The sequence below is a fragment of the Mauremys reevesii genome, linkage group 9 (assembly GCF_016161935.1).
Source record: "Mauremys reevesii isolate NIE-2019 linkage group 9, ASM1616193v1, whole genome shotgun sequence".
Lineage (NCBI taxonomy): Eukaryota > Metazoa > Chordata > Testudines > Geoemydidae > Mauremys > Mauremys reevesii.
Window position 1 is genome coordinate 17,959,618 of NC_052631.1, and position 22,108 is coordinate 17,981,725.

The window sequence follows — 22,108 nt, forward strand, 5'->3', positions numbered from 1 at the left end:
CCAAGAGCACTGAACTGCAGTGAATTATGTCTGGTAGTTTTATGATCTGTAGCCTCTGTCAATGAGAAACTGAGCACATATTACACCACTCAGATTCATTTATTCAAGGACTTTAAGTGGGAGTTAAAATGGAGTTCCAAAGAAATAGACAAGGGTTTTGTTCACAAAGTCATCAAGACCTGAAAGCTTATGATCTTTATCAGCACATTATTTGCATTTCTTATCCTACAATATCTCTGGCAGGGAGAGGGGCAAAGAGAGAGAGAGAGTGAAGGAGAAAAAAAATATAGAGCCATTTGGCAGAGGTTATAAAGTAAATCCTGAAGTATATTTATGGTTATAATTTTGTACCGATCACTTGGTGCTCTAGCACCATGCTACTGATTACAGCATAAATCACACTTTAATTTTAACCTTTGCAGTTCATCAATAGATTCAATATCAAAAATAATTCAACAGACACTGTTGGTTTACAGGTAAGTGGAACAAGAATGAAAGAGGCTTAGTAATGTATTAGTTGCCTTGTCAACTGAGGCAGAAAGATTCATGTCTTCTTACCTATGTTTCTATCACATGCTCAAAGCTATAAATAAAGCCAACAGCTAATCAGACACCGGAAAGATAGATAGTGTCATTGAAAATTCAGTTATTTGTACTATGTAGGCTTTTAAAATGTAGTCTTTGAAAAGGAATCCATTGGGAGAAATAAAGAAGAATTTGTATTTTGCCATTTTGTCTCCATACTCACCATATATTAAAAGGACTCTCATTCAATCATGCAATATCATTTGCTCCAATCTTGGTTTATTAGTTCTGCAAGAGAGTAGCCATTTATGCAATTCTGTAAAGGATGTGAAATAATTTTTAGAAAACAAATAGCTTGTTTGGCTAGGCCAAATCCTGGTTTCATCGTAGTAAATGGGAATTTTTCCACTTACTGCAGTGGGATCAGGATTTGGCTCATTGTGTGTGTCAGTTGACAGTAATTGTCACCATTTCAACATCTGACTGTCCGTTATTAGAGCTATTGCATTTCGGGTTTCAGAAGATTGTTTTTTCCCTTGAACCAATCTGAGCTCCCAGGAAGTGTAGAATGCAGAAGGTAGATACTTCACTTGGGGGAAGAAAGAGAAAGGCCTTTCCAGAAAATGGTTATCACTGAACCTCTTTATAATTTTAATAACACTCTGACATATAACTTTCAAAAATATTATAGAGCCTTTCAGAAACATAGAAATGATGAGAAAGTGACATTGCAGTGCACCTGGCTACTCTGCTATATGTGTCTGCTTAATTTACTTGCAGATGTTACAGAGTCTCAAGATAGCAATGTGCATTAAAATATGTATATTGTCATCACATGGTGTTTCTGAGTATAAGGTTACATCATGCTACAAGTGCCTTTTATTACCAAATTTCCACACATACATTTCTCTGTGCATACAAAGAAAACAATACAAAAATACCCACTGACATCTACATCATGCTTTTTAAACTTTCACAAGATTGGGGCTAAGTTTTGTTTCAGAACCAATCTTTAGTGCAAAACAGCATGAATCCCCCAAAGGCAAAATTCCATGAAAAAGGCTGTATTTTTGCTGATGTCCAAAGACCTGATCCAAAACCAGAGAAGTCAGTGAAAGCCTTTCCACTAATTTTAGTAGGCTTTGGATCAGCCCCTAAGAAAGGATGTTAGGAAGAAAGTTCCCCTATGGGCAGATTATTCCATAATTGCTCACCTTTCATATTGAAGTATTTGATACAGGTCCCTGTCACAGACTGGATACTGGATTAGATGGATCACTGCTCTGGTATGCGTTCCCTTTGAAACACAGCTCTAGCATTAAGAGCATTAGGAAGCTCTTAGAGGGGAGCCATTGTGTTCTGTAAGGTACTTATTATTCATTTAAAAAAGCATGTATGAGTGAGAATTCACCTGATTTACCCTATAAGAGCTATTGAATTTCTTGGGTAAATAGTAGGCTTTACAATAGTTAAACATATATTTAACTAATAGACTGAAACAGCTCTATGAAAAGCCAATCTTGTCTTCTGGGAAGCCTTTTAAAAATGAATACATATTTATAGTACATTATAAAAACTAAGTGTAGATATTGACTCAGAAGAGTGGAACGATTCCTTTGAATCCATCCCACTCTCTCAGGGAGACATTACATGCAATTTAGAACCTTTCATGATTTTTTTTTGCTTTATTCAAAACAAAACAAACAAAAAATAACAAAAACAGAAATGCCCCCTCCCACACACACACACAAAACAAAAGAAACTTAAAACAAAACCTGTCTATAAGTAACTTCCTGGAATTTTAACAAAAAGCACAGAAGACAAAGTAAAATTTGAGTTCTCATGAAGGGCCAGCAGTTTGTGTTTTGGAGTGTGCAATTTTACAGTAGCAAGAAGAGGACACTGTTTCATCCTGAGCTCTGAATTTTCTGGAATACATTGGCTTGTGTCACAATACGGGATGGTTTAAACTCAATTGTTCATCATTCTTTCACCATAAAGATGTTGTCTGATAGGTGCTGTGGGATAATGCCAGTGAATAACACTATATACATTTGAACAGTAAGGTATTGTACAGTGCTATAGATTATTAATATATTATTAAAATAATAACATGAATAGAAAGAGGAGGTAGAAGTAAAACCATTTTGTTTTTTGTTTTTTGTTTTTTTTCATTTCTACCTAAACTGTCTCTTATTAAATGATCTCGATTCTCTTGCAAGGCAGTTAAAAATAGAAAATATGCAGCAGTAACAGATGGAATGATATTGTAAATCCCTTATTGGACACTGACCATTGACACCGTGGTGTACCCAAGACTCCCACTGACTTCTGTAGGGGCTTTTGGGTCTGACCCTGCAGCCTATATAGTTATAGATTACTTTAATTAATTACTCAGCCCAAGGGGAAGGTTTACACCTACTTTAATCTGTGAGAGTTCAGTTCCAAGTCTGACTACAGTAGAGACGTTATTAACAAAAGGGGAACCCCATGGAACACAACAAGGACAACACAGTGCTCTTTTTGTAATATTTACTTTTATTAGTCAACCGAACAACAGTACAGACTTTGCAGTCTGGTAAAGGAGAGAGATAACACCACGGGTCACCTAGCATTTGCACTATTCACACCATCCCTTGCAGAGAAACCCAAAGTATCTGTCATCATCTTCCTCATTGTCATCTTTATCATTACTATAATCACCAGTGGGTGTCATCCTGGCATTTCCCAAGGCACACAGACTAGCATACAGCTTCTATAATGTGTTACACTGAAACCCCTTTTCCTAATGCATATTCAGTAGGGGTTTCAACCCCTTTTCCTTATCTGAATTCTCACCTTAATAATGTTGGGGTCCTCTTATCCCCTACGTTATTAGGGTTTTATGTCAAGCTTATTAGCATATACATCAGTTAGTTACCATGGCATTCTTGTGGTCGGACATCTGCTGATGTTCCAAACTTCAAATAACTAAAATTGGTATAAAATGGCCTCTTGTGGTTAATTGTAAGCAGCTTAGCAACACTGATTTATAACATTATTCTATTTTGTGACCTTTTGTGATATAAGATCATTTATCATTTAGTGTCCTGTTCTAGGCTACAATTCAGACCAATCAGAGGTTGCATCACCACTTGTTTTATAACCCTGAGTGCCCCAAAAAGCTTCTGCTACTTGTGGCTCCCTGTCTGGGACATACACATAGCCAGCATGCACTTTGTGTGCTGTATGCTGGATAGCTCTGATTCAACCACTTTGAATCCAACAGCCTGCCAGCATTTATCACAGACACACTTTTGTCTTTACCAGACTTGGTTAATGTTAGCAGGTGACCTCAACCCACCCCACTCTTGAACTTCCCCAGACCTGTGTGCTCTGACATATCCAGTCATCTCCTGCAACATTCAGAGGAATAATAAGATCTGTTCACTCCTTTAAGGAGACAAAAAAAACCCTAGCTTGACACATTAACTGGAGCGGACATTCACTTTACAAACACAGTGCTGTTGGTTTAGATCAACAGTAAAACAAGTTTATTAACAAAAGAAGATAAGATGTTAAGTGAGTTCAAGTATAAATATAGAAATGGTTACAAGCAAATAAAAGTGAAAACACACATCTAAAATTCTGAAACTTTAATTTAGCAAAATTGGTTCAAGGATTTGTTCAAGATAGCTCTTCTCACCCAGTTTTCCAGCAAGATGGTGGCTGACCCCCTCCTCAGTCAGAATCTCTTCCAGAGGCCCAAAGGTGCTAGTTCCCTTGTTGTATCAGGTGAAACAGAGAACTTGGGGTTTTCTGCCCCTTTTTTATAGTGCAGTGAACCTTTGAAATGGATTCTTCTGAAGGTTACCCGTCAAAGTAAAGTTTATTCAAGCAGTGAGGAAGGCGACATGGAGTCTGGTGGCGAAGAAGGGTCCATGCTCTTCCCCACCCTTGAACCCTCTCACACTCTTGTTTGCTAAAATGCAAATTGCTTGGCTTCCTCCATTCTTGATGGTTCTGTTTAGTACTTATATGCAAATTGAGGTAAACACACATTCCTTTGTTTAGGATAGGCCTGTTTAACAACTTTTGCCTAAGCAGGGCTGTCTGGTTTTGAACAAGGGTACATCGTAAAGGGGAATTCATAACTTTACATATAATATTGCTACATACATTTCACCATGTTATTATTGACCAGTGAGTTATTAGTTTTCAGATGATACCTCACAAGGCATATTTTGTAGAAAGATTATTACAATAGTGTGTAGGGCAGGGGTAGGCAACCTATGGCACGTGTGCCGAAGGTGGCACGTGAGCTGATTTTCAGTGGCACTTACACTGCCCAGGTCCTGGTCACCAGTCTGGGGGGCTCTGCATTTTGATTTAATTTTAAATGAAGCTTCTTAAACATTTTAAAAGCCTTATTTACTTTACATACAACAATAGTTTAGTTATATATTATAGACTTATTGAAAGAGACCTTGTAAAAACATGAAAATGTATTACTGGCATGCGAGACCTTAAATCAGAGTGAATAAATGAAGACTCAGCACATCACTTCTGAAAGGTTGCCGACCCCTGGTGTAGGGTATGAATACAGGATGCTTTGAGTCACAGTTAGTTACTTATGTCAAGTGTTTAGGCCTTGGGCCTAGTTAGTTTGCCTAAGCTATTGTCTTTACAGGCTTGAGATCTGTCAGCTTTTGCATTACTACCTCAATTCATACCTATATCTTATTTACCATATGTCCATATAGCTATAGCAACAGAGCTGGCTATAAGCCACTGACTTCTGGGGTGCAGGACCAGGTCATGGATGAGAAATGAAGAATAGCACTTGGACACCTGGAGAATGCTGTCATCACTTTCAAGGAGCAGACAAGTCTAATCAAAATGGAAGAATAAGGCCTTGATTTAGAAAGATACTTAGGCATGTGCTTAACTTTAAGCACACATTGAAGAAAAAGAAACAATATTAGGGACTGCAAAAGAAAAAAATGGGACTGCTCCTGTGAATGAGAGGATCAAAATTTTACCCTAATATTGTTTCTTTTGTAGAAAAGGAAAAGACTCTAGAGAATAAGATAATGTGCCCAATCCTGCAAGTGCACTATACAGAGCCTCCTATATATGTCAATAAAGGTCCTATGTGCTCAGGGAGGCAGTGTGGTCTGTGGGACAAACACAGGAGCTGGACAAAGGAGACCTGAGTTTCATTTCCAGCGATGCCGTATGACATCTTTCTGTGCCCCTGTTTCCCCTCCCATCCTTTCTTTGTCTTGTTGATTGAGACCAGTGGTTCTCAAACTTTCCAGACTGCTGTACCCCTTTCAGGTGTCTGAAGCCCAAACTCCATCACCTGGGGCTGAAACATGTACCTTAGCTTTGTGGGAATCCTTGTGGTGTGGGGCCCCAGGCAATTGCTCTGCTTGCCATCCCCTAACACCAGATGTGACTTGTGACCCCCTCAAATCCATTCCATGACTCCCCTGGGGCTCACAACTCAGAGGTTGAGAAACACTGATCTAGATGAGTTGATGTACCTCCTGGAAGACCTCTGCATACCCCCAAGGGTACCCGTAGCCCTGGTTGAGAACCACTGTAAACTCTTTATGACAAGGACTGTCTCTCCCTATCTGCATGTACAGTGTCTAGCTAAATGGGGCTCTGACCTCGATTGGGCCCTCTATGTGCAATCACAATCAATTATTTTTAATTTGCAGGATAGGCTAATTATTTCCAAAGGAAGAAACCTCTAAAACAAAAAGTTGTTTTAAAAAGCGAATTCTGTATCCTCTGGTCATGGAAAGTGTAAGTAAACATTTGAGAAGTCTAACAAAAGCAAAATGCCTCTCTACCCCCGCAGAACTAGGATGGCTGTGTCAGTCGCATTGCTGATTTTTTTAAAAAAAACCTGCATTAAAAGAGGGGGGAAACGCTGATTCTTCTGGATTGACTCCAGTCTACACATCAGCTGTGCCAACCACTTCAGATTGTTTAGTATAAAGGAGATTACTAATTTTTACAGCTCTTTCTTTTACATCAGTAGCTCAAGTCACTTCTGCTCCAAATGACTACACCATAAATACAGCTGTGATAGATACAGTCAATGCATCATTTGCTCATGTCCTACAGCATTTGCAGGTTCTGCTGCAAATTGTTTATATGGTAATTTCAGGCCTCCAGCTCTAAAGGAGAGTGTAGATCTTGTCATACTATGAAAAGAAGTACACAAAAGTTGCTGAACTCTCAAGAAAAAATGTAGTTTATATTTATATTTCCTTTCTCCCATTATTTCTCCACTACTTGTAATTGTGCTGGGTTTTTTTAATTATTTCCCTGTAGCCTCTGAACCATCATTATTATCCAGAACTCTAGTCTCTTTGTTTCATCTTGAGACTAGCTAAATGGAATATCACATTATCTTTTTACCCAACACTGTGCCAATGTTTATCCAGCTCTGTCATAAAGGATGGCTTTATTTATCCCTCCCTCAAAATTGGATGGCTCATCATCAGCATTCAGTAGGAGAAATCTTCCACATCCATGATGTTGCAACAGAAACCCACAAACAGCTCAGATGAGTAGCTTCCCAAGTAGTACCATTTCTTAGTTGGCTATCTTTAGCTAGGGTAAGTGATACACTGCTTTCTTTCCCAGGGTTTGAGGCTATGACCTGCAACATAACCCCCTCCCCCACCACCACCACATTCAGGGAATTAAATGTATTTTCCACAACTCCTGTGGCAGCATGAAACACTGGTTTCAAGCCATTAAGTCAGCATGGGGGGAGATGGGATTATGAGTTGAGTCCATATTGTATATTTATTTCTTTACATTTATTTTATTTTGATTTAGGATCATTAAAAAGCAGCCGCACAGTCTCCAAAGACCCTACCACATATTTAAAATAACAAAAGCAAAATACAGTACAAATGGGCCCTGTTGTGAAACCTGAAACCTGACAAATCTGGGCTATTCGGACCACAGGTGGGAGAGCATCCAAAAGTGCTGGGGGCCTGGAGCCCTTCTGGAGAATGCCCTATCAGCCATTCCCTCTTGATAGGTGAAATCCTGTCATCCTAAGGCATGTAAAGGTCAGACTGAAGTCAGTGGGAATAGTGTCTGAATAAGGGGGGCAGAAGATAACCTTATGCTTAATAAAGGGCTATTTGTCATTACTCATTACCCACTTTTGTTGCTGATTGCTGTTGATGCAACTATTTGCATAAGTGATGTGAAGTGTTAAAACGCTTTAAAAATATGAATTGTAATTTCACATTCCACATCATCTGTCAATAAATTAACTTGTAAAATATTACATCACTTTTGGATGGGGTGCCATTAATTTAAGGGATTTTTTTTATCTCATCTTCATTTACTGAGCAACAAACAACAGGATGTACTTGGGGAGGGAAGGGGATAGCAAGAGTAGTTTGCTGCCTCCTGAGTGACAGGAAAGTACTTCACTCCTTGAAAAGAAACACTTCAGCAGTTTCAGCAATGTTTGAGCCCTTAACAGACCCAAATAAGTCCCAAGCTGCATCTGTAGCATGTGCCTCTTTGCAAAGAGCTTCTAAATAACTGCCAGTTGCAACAGTTTTCATGAGTGCACATTGAGAAGTACCCTCAACAGTGCAATGTTTGTACATTTCTATAGTGGTCCCGCAGCGATATGCCACCAGCAGCTACTACTGTATTGTATTTGTGTTCTGCTGCATACTACTGGCCCACGCAGAAAAGTATTATGTTGGTCTCTTTAGTCTTTCACTGTTTTAAAAAATATGCCTATTTTTTAACTTAAATTACAGACATTTGGGTTCAACTGCTGCCCTGTACTAGGGTTAAATAAGAATACATAATAACTACCCACAGTAACCTCTTTCTTATATTCTACTTTCTAGGTCTTTAGCCCCTAGAAACCTAGACCACGCGGTTAAGTCACAGCAGCACATTTTCAGTCATCTATTACTGTGAAAATTTAATCTCCTCACCTTACAAAAGCACCAATCTCATGAAAGACATATTTACTTACACAAATAGTCTCATTGTTCGCAAAGGGAGAAGTATTTGGCCCTAAATTTGAGACTTTTTAGCATTACTTTGAATTAAATCACAAAAGAAGTACTTCACCCCACCAGTTCCCCAACTGATAAAGTAATATTTCAGCAATGCTTTGCCAGCTTTATCTTGCTTCAGAGCTCATATTCAAAAGCAGAACCATAGAAATACTAGGATGCTTCTGGTTAAAAATAAAAGTCTGTTGTGTTACAAAAGAATTCCTAGCAATCCTTACAGCATGGACTTCCATTATAGCAGGGAGTCTTATAGAATCCATTATGTGGTGGTATAAGTTCCTACACCATCTCTTCCTTTCCTTCCATCTCCCAGCTTCAGTTCTCTCCCCCCAGTTCCATTTTCAGTACCAGTCTCTGCCACTAAGACAAAATACTGTTGTTGTTCTAGATGGTAGAGCTTGTAAAAAAGAATGGAATATTTCTGCCCAAAGGGCAGCTGTCCTTTATAAAATATAAAATGTTGCCAGGCGATCCTAGCAGCATTATTAATCAGTTCCTAGATATATATTTTTTTCTTTCTCATCTTTGGAAGAAAAAAATACAGGAAGAGAGAGAAAAAATTGGGCATGGGAACATCAGACTGTGGGCTTAATCCTGGTCCTCTTGCTTATGCAAGTAGCCCCATTGTCTTCAGTGTGATTAATCACACTGTTAAACAACAGAATACTAATTGAAATTTATTAAATATTTCAGATGTTTTTCTACACTCAAATATATCGATTTCTATTACAACACAGAATACAAAAGTGTACAGTGCTTACTTTATATTATTTTTATTACAAATATTTGCACTGTAAAAATGATAAACAAAATAAAGTGTTTTTCAATTCACCTCATATAAGTACTGTAGTGCAATCTCTTTATCATGAAAGTGTATTTTACAAACGTAGATTTTTTTTTGTTACATAACTGCACTCAAAAACAGTGTAAAACTTTAGAGCCTACAAGTCCACTCAGTCCTACTTCTTGTTCAGCCAATCGCTAAGACAAACAAGTATGGGAGATAGTGCTGCCTGCTTCTTGTTTACAATGTCACCTGAAAGTGAGAACAGGCATTTACATGGAACTTTTGTAGCTGGCATTGCAAGGTATTTTCATGCCTGATATGCTAAACATGTGTATGCCGCTTCATGCTTCAGTCACAATTCCAGAGGACATGCTTCCATGCTGATGACACTCATTAAAAAAATAATGCATTGATTAAATTTGTTATTGAGCTCCTTGGGGAGAATTGTATATCTCCTGTTCTGTTTTACCAACATTCTGCCATATATTTCATGTTATAGAAGTCTCGGATGATGAGCTAGCACATGTTCATTTTAAGAACACTTTCACAGCAGATCTGACAAAACGCAAAGAAAGTACCAATGTGAGATTTCTAAAAAGAGCTACAGCACTCGAACCAAGGTTTGAGAATCTGAAGTGCCGTCCAAAATCTGATTGGGATGAGGCGTGGAGCATGCTTTCAGAAATCTTAAAAGAGCAACACTCAGTTGCGGAAACTAGAGAACCCGAACCACCAAAAAAGAAAATCAACCTTCTGCTGGTGGCATCTGACTCAGATGGTGAAAATGAACATGCGTCGGTCCACTCTGCTTTGGATCGCTTTCGAGAAGAACCCATCATCAGCACGCACACATGTACTCTGGAATGGTAGTTGAAGCATGAAAGGATATATGAATCTTTAGCTCAACTGGCACGTCAATATCTTGCAATGCCAGTTAAGACAGTGTCATGCGATGCCTGTTCTCACTTTCAGGTGACATTGTAAACATGAAGCAGGCAGCATTATCTCCTGCAAATTGTAACTAAGCTTGTTTGTCTGAGTGATTGGCTGAAGTAGGACTGAGTGGACTTGCAGGCTCTAAAGTTTTAAATTGTTTTATATTTGAATGCAATTATTTTTTCTACATAATTCCACATTGGTAAGTTTAACTTTCATGATAAAGCAGCAAAGAGTCAGTCCCGTGGTACCTTATAGCCTAACAGACGTATTGGAGCGTGAGCTTTCGTGGGTGAATACCCACTTCGTCGGATGCATGTAGTGGAAATTTCCAGAGGCAGGTATAAATATGCAAGAATCAGGCTAGAGATAACAAGGTTAGTTAAATCTCTAGCCTGATTCTTGCTTGCATATTTCCACTACATGCTGGAAATTTCCACTACATGCATCCGATGAAGTGGGTATACACCCACGAAAGCTCACGCTCCAATATGTCTGTTAGTCTATAAGGTACCACAGGGCTCTTTGCTGCTTTTACAGATCCAGACTAACATGGCTACCCCTCTGATACTTGATTTCATGATAAAATACTACAGTACTTGTATTAGGTGAATTGAAAAATACTATTTCTTTCGTTTTTTACAGTGTAAATAGTTGTAATAAAAAATAAATATAAAGTGAGCACTGTACACTTTGTATTCTGTGTTGTAATTGGAATCAATATATTTGAAAATGTAGAAAACATCCACAAATATTTAAATAAATGGTATTCTATTATTGTTTAACAGTGCAATGAATCTAGATTAATTTTTAATCACGTGATTAATCACGATTAATTTTTTTAATCGCTTGACAGCCCTAGTATATTTCTTATACATATTTTATATGCATACTATAAACATAATGAAAAGTTAGCCATTGGGATGCTTAAAAGTTGGCAAGCTGAATTCTCTGCCTTTGTGGTAATTTCTTCAGTGGAAATATGGAATTACTTATGGACAGAGATCCTATAACAGGGCTGAGATAATAACTCTCTGTTGTAAACCAGAGGACTTCATTTGGTGTTTATACATTTGAAATGACAGGTTCCTGAAAATACAAATCCAGTTTCTGTCTAATTTACATCTTGTCATTTCATAGAATTCAGTAGTGCTACATAGTGTGTTACGTTGAGGACTCGTTTGGCCCACAGATTCTTGATAGGCAATTCCTTCCCCTGCTTTCCTAACTAAGGGCCTCATCCTGTTCCTGCTGAAGACAGCAAAGGCCCTACATGAGTAGAAGTTTTGAATCCTGGTTCTTTCTAAATTGTCTGAATCTTTCCAGTGTAAAGATTATAATTCATAGGCAGGGACCTAAACATAAATTAAAGTACCTAAATGTAGTTACCCATATTTGAAAATTTTCCCCTTAACCTCTCCAGGCCAAATCCTGCTCACCTTACTAATGTGAGTCATTCTACTGGAGTCAATGACACTATGGTACTACTGTGAATAACAAACAGAATTTTGACTTTTGTGTCTTAAGGCTTGGCTGGCTACACTTTAAAATTAATTTGGATGAAGTTAGGGTGTGAATTTAAACTTTGAATAAGCGTGTCCAATCATGCAAGTATTCAAGAATAGTTATTCCACAACTATTCCAAAATTACTGCATATGTAGACAAGACCTTAGTTTTTTCCGTCAGTAAAATGGAAAACATAAGAATTCCATTACTACACCAGACTAGTCTCCCATCAAGTCTCGTGCAGCATTGAGCACAGGAAGGTGCTTCAAGGGAGGGTGCAAAATGGGTATAACGGTACCTACCTATTTTAAAAGGGTGGTTCAGCTCATAATGACTGCAAATAATATCGTAGAGTGATAAGCAGAGGAAAGAAACTATAGAAAGAGAAATAGTTTTGCTTTGGATTAACTCTCCTTTTCCCCTCCATTAGAAATGCAGAGGGGTGGGGGGAGAATATAAAAACAAATAAATAAATAATTCTGTTCTCCAGCATTACGCATTTAATGAATTGTGTGTTCAGCTCCATCTTATCTGTGACTTTTACCAATATCACCAGTAAATCTTTATTCTTTATATGTGATTTCTTGGAGTATAATGAATTCCAAAGTGCAGTTGACAGTTAATAACATAGAGACACCACCATGAGATGAATACAAACCAGTAATTCAATGAAGGGGTCCTGTTGACATCATTAATGCAAAAACTATTAATAATAAAATGAGTACTGGATTGAGTTGTTAATTTCTTTCCTACATCTAGCACTTGTCATGATGAGGAGTATAAGTGATTCCTTCATAGCAGCCCCTAGAACTCAGCCGCTATATAGACGTCAGCTAGAAGAATAAAAGCGGTAACTTTTGACTGTGAGGGAAAAGAAGGAATATTTCTTTTATTCATTTCAGTCAAAAAAATTTCAAAGGGACTCTTCCCTTCCCATAGAAAAGCCCAAGGAGGTGCTAAGGGACACAAAATCTCCATGAAAATCCTGTCATGGAGTTTTTTGCTGGTCATTCCACTCAGGAGAGTTCCAATCCCCAAATATCCTCATAGCTCCTCAAATATCCTCATAGCTCCTCTTCATTCCCTGTTTCCCCCTCGCTGATGCTGCCCAAGGAACCCCAGAAAAGAGGATTCTCACTGTGGAAGCCGGGGAATCACCATGAGGGTAGCCCCGCCTCCACCCTGTGGAGTGCTGCTTATTGTCTGCATCTAGCTCATTGAGTTCCCAAGCCCCATTCCTAATCAGTGTAATACGATCCCGGACGATTGGGGAAAAAAAAGCAAATATAGTGCCCATATTTTAAAAAGGGAAGAAGGAGAATCCGGGGACCTACAGACCGGTCAGCCTCACCTCAGTCCCCAGAAAAATCACAGAGCAGGTCCTCAAGGAATCCATTTTGAAGGACTTGGAGGAGAGAAAGGTGATCAGGAACAACCAATATGGATTCACCAAGGGCAAGTCATGCCTGACCAACCTGATTGCCATCTATGATGAGATAACTGGCTCTGTGGATATATACCTGGACTTTAGCAAACCTTTTGATACAGTCTCCCACAGTATTCTTGCCATTAAGTTAAAGAAGTATGGGATGGATGAATGAACTATAAGGTGGATAGAAAGCTGGCTAGATTGTCATGTTCAACAGATGGTGATCAACAGCTTGGTGTCTAGTTGGCAGCCAGTATCAAGTGGAGTGCACCAGGGTTTGTTCAACATCTTCATTAATGAGCTGGATGATTAGATGGATTGCTCCCTCAGCAAGTTCACAGATGTCACTAAGCAGGGGGAAGAGGTAGATACACTGGAGCATAGGGATAGGGTCCAGAGTCACCAAGACAAATTGGAGGATTGTGCCAAAAGAAATCTGATGAGGTTCAACAAGAACAAGTGCAGAGTCCTGCACTTAGGACAGACGAATCCCATGCACTACTACAGGCTGGGGACTGACTGGCTAAGCAGCAGTTCTGTAGAAAAGGACCTGGGGATTACAGTGGACAAGAAAGTGGATATGAGTCAACAGTGTGCCTTTGTTGCCAAGAAAGCTAATGGCATATTGGACTGCATTAGTAGGAGCATTGCCAGCAAATTGAGGGAAGTGATTATTCCCCTCTATTCGGCACTGGTGAGGCCACATCTGGAGTATTGCATCCAATTTTGGAGGCCCCACTACAGAAATGAAGTGAACAAATTGGAGAGAGTCCAGTGGCAGGCAACGAAAATGATTGGGGAGCTGGGGCATATGACTTATGAGGAGAAGCTGAGGGAACTGGGCTTATTTAGTCTGCAGAAGAGAAGAGTGAGGGCAAATTTGATAGCAGCCTTCAACTACCTGAAGCAGGGTTCCAAAGAGGGTGGAGCTCTGCTGTTCTCAGTGGTGGCAGATGACAGAACAAGGAGCAATGGTCTCAAGTTGCAGTGCGGGAGGTCTAGGTTGGATATTAGGAAAAACTACTTCACTAGGAGGGTGGTGAAGCACTGGAATGGGTTACCTAGGGAGGTGGTGGAATCTCCATCCTTAGAGGTTTTTAAGGCCTGGTTTGACAAAGCCCTTACTGGGATGATTTAGTTGGGGTTGGTCCTGCTTTGAGCAGGGGGTTGGACTTGATGACCTCCTGAGGTCCCTTCCAACCCTAATCTTTCATGATTCTATGAAATAACAGAAAATTGAAATCAATAGGGTAGAGATCAGTTTTGCTGAACAGTCAATGTAGGAGTTGCTGCAAATATGGGGCAGGAAAAGGAGAAACTACAAAAGGATCAAAAGAGATTGAAATATTGGACTATACCCAGTGGCTTGTGTTTCAAAGAGACTTCATGCAATGTATTATTCTCAATGGAAGAGAAGAATACCAAGCTGAAATAAAATACAGGGGAGAGCTGGATAGAAAGTAGCAATGCAGAACAGAATTGGGGAGAGAAAGCAGGTAACAAATTAAGTACTAGTGAAATGGAATGCTGTTAGGGGGAAAAAGCCAATGCTGTTTCAGGCTATAGCTCTCATAAGGGAAGCAAAGCAAGCATTTTATTTCCCTCAGCCTTAGTGCAACTGAAAGTTGGACTATTGTGCTTGTTTGGCAAGGCCACATTGTATAAACGATATTGATAAATGAGAGGTGTCCAAACAAGAGTTACCTGACATTCAGTGGCATCTGAACACTTTGCTAGCATGTAACGCTAGGGCTTTCTTCTTTGAAACATTTCACACTGTCCATAACCATTTGGATACACTGGTCTAATGTCTTCACAATCTTTGGCTTAGGCTGCATTGTATCTGTATGGTTTGTTTGTGGTTTGGTTTGGTTTGATTTAGGGAACATTTCTTTTTGTAGGTTGGCTAGTCATGGGCCTCATACCCTATTGTACTAGATGCTATACAAACACAAAACAAAACACTTCTCCCTGCTCCGAAGAGTTTACAGTCTAAGGGTAGATCTACACCACAAATTAGGGTGTAATAGCATGAATAGACATACCTACACTTGCTTGAATTTAGGTAGCACAAGTAACAGGGTTTCTGGTGAGCTTGTACAGGGGCAGCTGGCCCACGCTGCAGTGTATGCCACCATGCCTTTTGCCATGTAGTTAGCCAGGCTGGCTGGATTAAAGCTAGTACAGTTATGTCTACCCACACTACAATTACACCTTAATTTGTGATGTAGATGTACCCTAATTCCTTACATTGACTTCAATTGGCATTAGTTCAAGCCCTTGTTGCTTCTAGTCATCCGTTTCCCTTCTATATGTTGTCTTTTAGGGGAAGGTACCGGATGCCTGATCTCAAACTGGCATAAATCAGGAGTAACCCCATTCAAATCAATGTAAGTGAGACCAGATTCAAACCCACTGTCTTCATTTTTATCCTTGGTTTTCTATCTAAATAACAGCAGCTCATTTTACTCTTAGGAGCTCTGTTTTCTTTTATGAATAAAAATAAATAGAATAAAGACATCTATATTATCTCTGTTGGAGAAAAAGGTTTCTTGACTAATCTTTATTTTTATTCAGAAGGCATTTGCTTCATAAAATTAGTTGACATTTAAAACTCAATCAAGAGTTCCATCTACAACTCTTGTTAGCAGAAGCAAGCACAACCAGTATACAGTAGTTAAATCATAAAACAATTAGGAATAATAGCTCCTTTAGGTAATAATATTGCTAAATAATGTGTGACTTGCTTTTATTGTGTCAGATGTTTCTGACTGACTTCAGATCAGATTTTAAGACAAAGGAAACATTTGCAGCCCTAATCTTGCATGAAAAAAATAGAGATTATTTAAAGGTACAAAGAACAAACCACTCAAAGCCTGTGGATGTGCTATTAACCTTGTTATTCATTTGCCTGAAGGTGATTATTAAGCTTATCTGGAGAGAAATGTGTCTGATAGGAAAGCACTGGAACCATATAAGAAACTAGAATGAAGAATGAAATTCAGAATGAGAACACTGCCTCATGATCCCACACTGAGTATGTGTGGAGCCAGAAACTGTTCAAGTGATGTTATGGTAATACAAATAATAAATAGCAATCAGTGAGCACCGGAAGAGAAACAGCACCAGAGAAGGGAAAATGTACCTGAATTAGGATTCTGATGTGATGGAAATTTCCCTGATCAAACACTGTAGTATCTGGCGCTTTATATTGCTTTCCTTGAAATCCTCTCCAATATGCAACAGACATTGAGCATCCAGCGTTCCTCAGTGACTGTCAAAATATTAACTAAAAAGAAAAGATGTACACAATAGTACCGTGGTTTTTTTTGATGGGTGGATTGGGAAGAGAGAACTGACATAATGTAACAAAACTATAATCTGAGTGATTTCTATATTTTAACATTCACATTTTGAAATATTACTGTGAGAGCTAAGGAGCATTTTTGTCTCAGGCTGCTTGGAAATTTTCCATCTATACTTTTTTTTTTTTGGATGATGGATGGAAGGTTGGGTTTTCAACTAAATATTTTTTTATGACAAGTGTCTGCATTTTGCAGAAAAGTGTCTACATTTTATCAGAAAACGAAGAATATTTTGGTTTGGTGGCAATTTTTTCAGTTTTTGATGAAAAGTCAAAATTTTCTTGGGGGAGGGAGAAGCCATTTTCTGATTAGCTCTGTTTTTTTCACTTATTGGCTTTTCTCTCCCTTTTTTAACTCTGTAAGTGCCATCTCATATTTTTTTAGAGCTGGTGAGTGAGAGTTTGAAAACAAAACAAAAAAAAACTACCTAGCAAGCAGGCTTAGGAGAACCAGCTTATTCACTTACAGCTTTAGATCTATTACTAACACTTAAAAACATGATTACATAAAGGGAATCGTGAGTTAGTTTATTCAGTCCCTCATTCTATTTGGTAGACTGGTAGCATGTAAGCATTTAAATGTGTTGAATGACATCCTAATGAGAGATGTGAAGGACTCCTACTGTTCTTATTTGCATCTTTCTAAGGAACAGAGGGGAAATGTCTACTTTTGAAAATGTTTTGCAACAAATTGCATGACAGTTTTAAAAGAATTGACTGTCACTACCACAATTCACAGTGATGTCTCTCTTTGAAGACCCCTTTTATTTAGTTTTTTGATTTGTCACATCACATTTTGTACATGCCATAATAGTTGAAAGAGGCATTGCATTATACTATGATGAGGTGCTATGCTCCTGAAGTTGGACTTTTGTGTATCTAATGTATCCAACAGATGATGAGGAGCCCCATCATAGGCTTTCATTGCTTGTTACCTTGAAAGAATAGACCGGTGTTGCCTGTAACCAAATCCTATGGACAGTATGAAACATTTCAAAGTATGATTTTAACAACTTCTTACATATTTTATTCTAAAAGAAAATGCAGAACTTTAAAGGTGCATTATACTCCCAGGTTTTATCACGGAGTATATCATCTGTAAGAAAATCTCTTCAAAATTGAAATCCCCTGAGAAATAAGAGAGAAAAAAACAAAACAAAAAAACAACATTTTTTTGCATAAATAGACTCTTTATGAAATATCATCTAATATTCTAGATGATTTAATATCCGGCATGATATTGATTCAGGCCTGCATATGGGTCAGAAACAACTTCACGGTCATTGATGAACAATCTCCGGTTGTCAGTGGACAGTAGGCAGGCTTCCATTCTCATCTTGGTAGACCTCTCTATATCCTTTGACACTGTTGACTGTGAGATACTGCTGTTCTGTCTCAGAGAGGTGGCAGAGGTCCAAGGGAATCCACTAAAATGGAGGGATGCCTACAAGAGTAATGATGTTAAATTGCACCTCTGTCACTCTTTTGTGAAGTCACACAAGGATCAATATTCTCTCTGGTCCTACTCACCAGTTAAATGCCACCAGCTGGTGAAAAGGTCAGAAGACTTTAATTGTGGTAAATCAGAGATATGGGTGGATACTAGTAATCTAGACAGAACTTTCTTTGAGCTCAATAAGGTTCCCAGGAGCTACACTGTATTACTAGAAAAAATAGTTTGCAAAAGAATAGAGAGATCATACAATAAACCCCTTTCTCAGCCTTTTCTTCTTTCCCATGCAGTGATTTGAATAGCTGATGTTACTTTGGCTGGGAATTTTTCAGGTCTGAGTCTGAGGCACGTATTAGGAAACATGCATCTACTCAAAATGCATGTATGGATTCAGTATGGACCTTAAGAACAAAACATAGATCTTAATCTCACATACAAGTCAAAGTCCATGTCAGAATGTGTGCATGGCCCCAGACAGACATTTGAAAAACATTGGATATGCATTGTTCAATTTATGTTAAAGTTTTTTGAGAAATTCTGCCTTGGCAAAGCATCCATTATGCCAATGTTAATTCAATTAAAGTTTTTGTTGAAGTGAGTTTTTAATGGAGTGTTAGATTACCTTAATTATTGTTACAATAAGAACAGACATACTGGGTCAGACCAATCATCCATTTAGACAACTCTTCTGTCTTCTGACAGTGGCCAGTGCCAGATGTTTCAGAGGGAATGAACAGAACAGGCAATCATTGAGTGATCCATCCCTTGTTGTCCACTCCCATCTTCAGGCAGTTAGAGGCTAGAGATACCTAGAGCATCTACATAATTAAATGATGGACCAAATATTGCGCACAAATCTTATATAATTACTATGACTGTAGGATATGATAAGTAGGATGGCACGGTATCAGGAACAAGATAGTGTGATGGGATTAAGTGATCTCTAAGTATCTGAAAGAAAGGTAGACAAAAAAGTACAGAAGGTAACATTAGAGAAGACCATGAATCCAGTATATTATGATGGTGATTGTAACAAAAAAATCTAGGGAACTGTTGGAATCGTTCATAGTGCATATTATCAAGAAACAAATCTCATAGAGTTTGAGCACTGCTGTTACTTTTTTCAGAAGAAAGGTGACAAAGGGAGACATAAAGAACCATAGACTTATCACCAAAGTAAATGGTGCTATGCAGTGATGGTGTTCAGTCAACCAAAAGAACAGGCAGACTTTCAATCAGGTTCTCCAATGTAGATCACTTTTATGTGATCAGTGAAATACTGTTTTCAAAAGTTTGAAAGAAACATATCTTCTTAGTATGCCCTGGAAATAGCTTTTCTGCTTAAACTGTGCAGTGATTTATATGCATTAGTATGACTCCAGTTTCTCTGTGAAAGTAAATACTACTAGTCCCGAGAGGAAGCGATTCAAGTAACTTTTATTCTGGGTTCCTTTTGATGTGTAAAGTGGGTGCATTTAAAAATCTTGTTGTAGTCATTCAATCACAAGTTGTTTTCTTGTAGAAAGTACAATTATTGAATTTTCTCTCTCCAACAGCATGTTTGACATGATCTCCATTTCTGCTATTTTTTCTGTGACCAATAAGTGCTGAGCATTTTTCCTTGGTTAGCTATGCAGATACAGCCATTCTGCATATGCACCTTTCAATTGTAGTATGGCTGGGTTACTAGGGCAAACACTTACGTGCAGTAGGGAGCAGCTGTGTTTGTTCATCATTCCACATTCAAGATGAGCAGAGTAATTGTATTATACAATATGCTATATTATATAATATGCCTAATACATAGCACATTTCAAATAATACATATTTATTCAAAGTCTTTAGGAAACATTAAAATGGGCATCTATCTATCTATCTATCTATAGATGGATAGATATAGATATAGATGTGTGTGTGTGTGTGGTTTTTAAAATTGTGTACCCCTGTATTACATTGCAAAGATCTGGTATTGTGGTGAAATTATAGGAGATTTTTTTTTCAGATGCTGGATTTGAAGTAGGACCTAGAGTTCTCTAAAAATGTAAAACCTGAATTTTATGGTTGGTGGCAGCTATATCAAACTATATCATTAACTTATCTCTGCTATATATACGTACACACACACACACACACCCCTATGTGAAACATATGCAAATATGTAACAAAACTGCTAAATTCATTTATGCATCATTGAGACCTTAAAACTTTCAGTCAAAATGATCAAAAAAGTGGACCCCCTTCTTCAAACATTTTACAGTACTATTGTTTTTTTGTTTTTGTTTTTTTTGTTTTTCTCCCTTTTCATATCCGAAAGAAAGTCCTACAACACCACCATTAGTAAGGGGATGAAGTGTGACTTATTGAGATCTTCCAGTTTTGCAAAACTATCTTTTAAGCATTAAGTAGATACTTCTGTTTCTTAGAAGAACAACTGTAGATTTAGAGCCAAATGTTCAAGGGAGCTTCAATCTAGGATCTAAAATAGTGGATGCATTTTTGTGTGCTCAAGTTTTTTAGTTTTGGTTTTGGTTTGGGGGGCAGTGGTTGTGCAGTTTTGTTATGGTCAAATATCAGCACATACAAACATTTTGATTTGTACTAGCAAAGTTAAAGGCAGGATTCTGATACCTTTGCTCATGCTGAATAGCACCTTGGTTCTTGAAAAGTCCCAATTTAGACAATAGGAATATTTGTGGAGTAAGTGTACCAGTATGTTTACCTCAGGAAACGGGGTATGTAATTGGTGGGTCCATGAACACTGGTGATACATGTGCAAACTCTTCCCTTCTCTGGTTTTCAGTGGTTGGGAACAGCTCAAGCTCTCCCTGGTTTTCTCTGACCTTGTCTTGACTGCAGTACAGGGGTCAGCTGTGACTGCTTTCACTTGGAAGGTTTGGGGTGAGGAAGGAGGGATTGCTTCTGCTCACTGCTGGCTTGTAGTCATCTTTAGCTTTGCCCAATCAGTTGCTTAGGCATGGGCCCACTGTTGCATGGTGAGAAGGTATACCTTCATGTCTTGCTCAGCAAAGGGCTCTCCTCCTTCTCCAAACTTTCCTGAAAAAGTGTGGGACCCAGTCTTTCTGCCAAGGTCCCTGAGCAGTCCTGGAGATATAGAGGGGGCATTTCCCTCATACCATCCTTAGACTTTTAAAACCCAGGGCCATTGGTGCCAGGCAGTAGTCATTGGTTAATAGTTTACTAACATTGTAGCCCCTACATTTAACCATACTCTGGATGCATGTTTCAATGTTTCCATGTCCACATCAATCTCTTCTTAACTAATTTGCACAGTTGATCGCTCTGATTTGCAGAAATAGACTTCCAAATCGGATGTTGCATAGCATTACTCAAAGTCTGAAGTTTGAAATTCATGCTGTGTTGGTTAGATACATTAGGCAATGCAAAAGGGAACAAAAACAATGTTGAATTGTTCACAAGCCAACAGCATGTAAATGTGGAAGTTGGCATTCAAAATACTTACTCTGAAATATTTGTCAGCTATTACATTTATAGAGTATAAAGAACAAAGCCAAAAAATTTGTAATTGATTGGAATAACTGAGAATTTCACAAACTGTGAATAGAAAAAAAAATACTCATATATTCTTTCCTCACCTTTTCTGTCATCATACAGAAGAAGAGGAAAAAGAAGATGGCATTCCTACAAGTCAACCCCCTTCAGAATGAGGACCCCAAAAATGGATTAGAGTTTCTCAAAGATAATTTCAACAATATTGTACCATAACTTCTGATGCAGCTGGAAAGATGTTGCTCCTTTGAAATCTTCTGGAAAATGGCAGTTTCAAATAACTTTCTAATTACCTAAAATGTCAACAACAATATAAAAGCTGCAGAGTAAAAACTATGCAGGCAGAATTCTGGCAGCAAATTTGGAGCTATCCAGCTTATTGTACTGAATGCAGCATGCATGATTACCTGCCTTGTGGGCAGGTGACATGTATGTGCATTTGGTGAAAGCAGCTCGTGGCCCTCAGAGACCAAGTACAGACTCTTGATGCCAGAGTGGCTGAATTGGAGGAGCTAA

At 38.4% G+C, this 22,108-nt stretch overlaps 1 long non-coding RNA gene across 1 annotated transcript in view; it reads left to right on the forward strand.

Moving 5' to 3' along the window:
• Positions 1 to 21,821, forward strand: part of LOC120371587 — a 32,017-nt gene extending 10,196 nt beyond the window's left edge. The window contains exon 3 of the long non-coding RNA XR_005584454.1: positions 21,698 to 21,821. This is a non-coding gene — a long non-coding RNA (uncharacterized LOC120371587). The remainder of the gene's footprint in view (positions 1 to 21,697) is intronic.
• Positions 21,822 to 22,108: the final 287 nt, after the last annotated feature.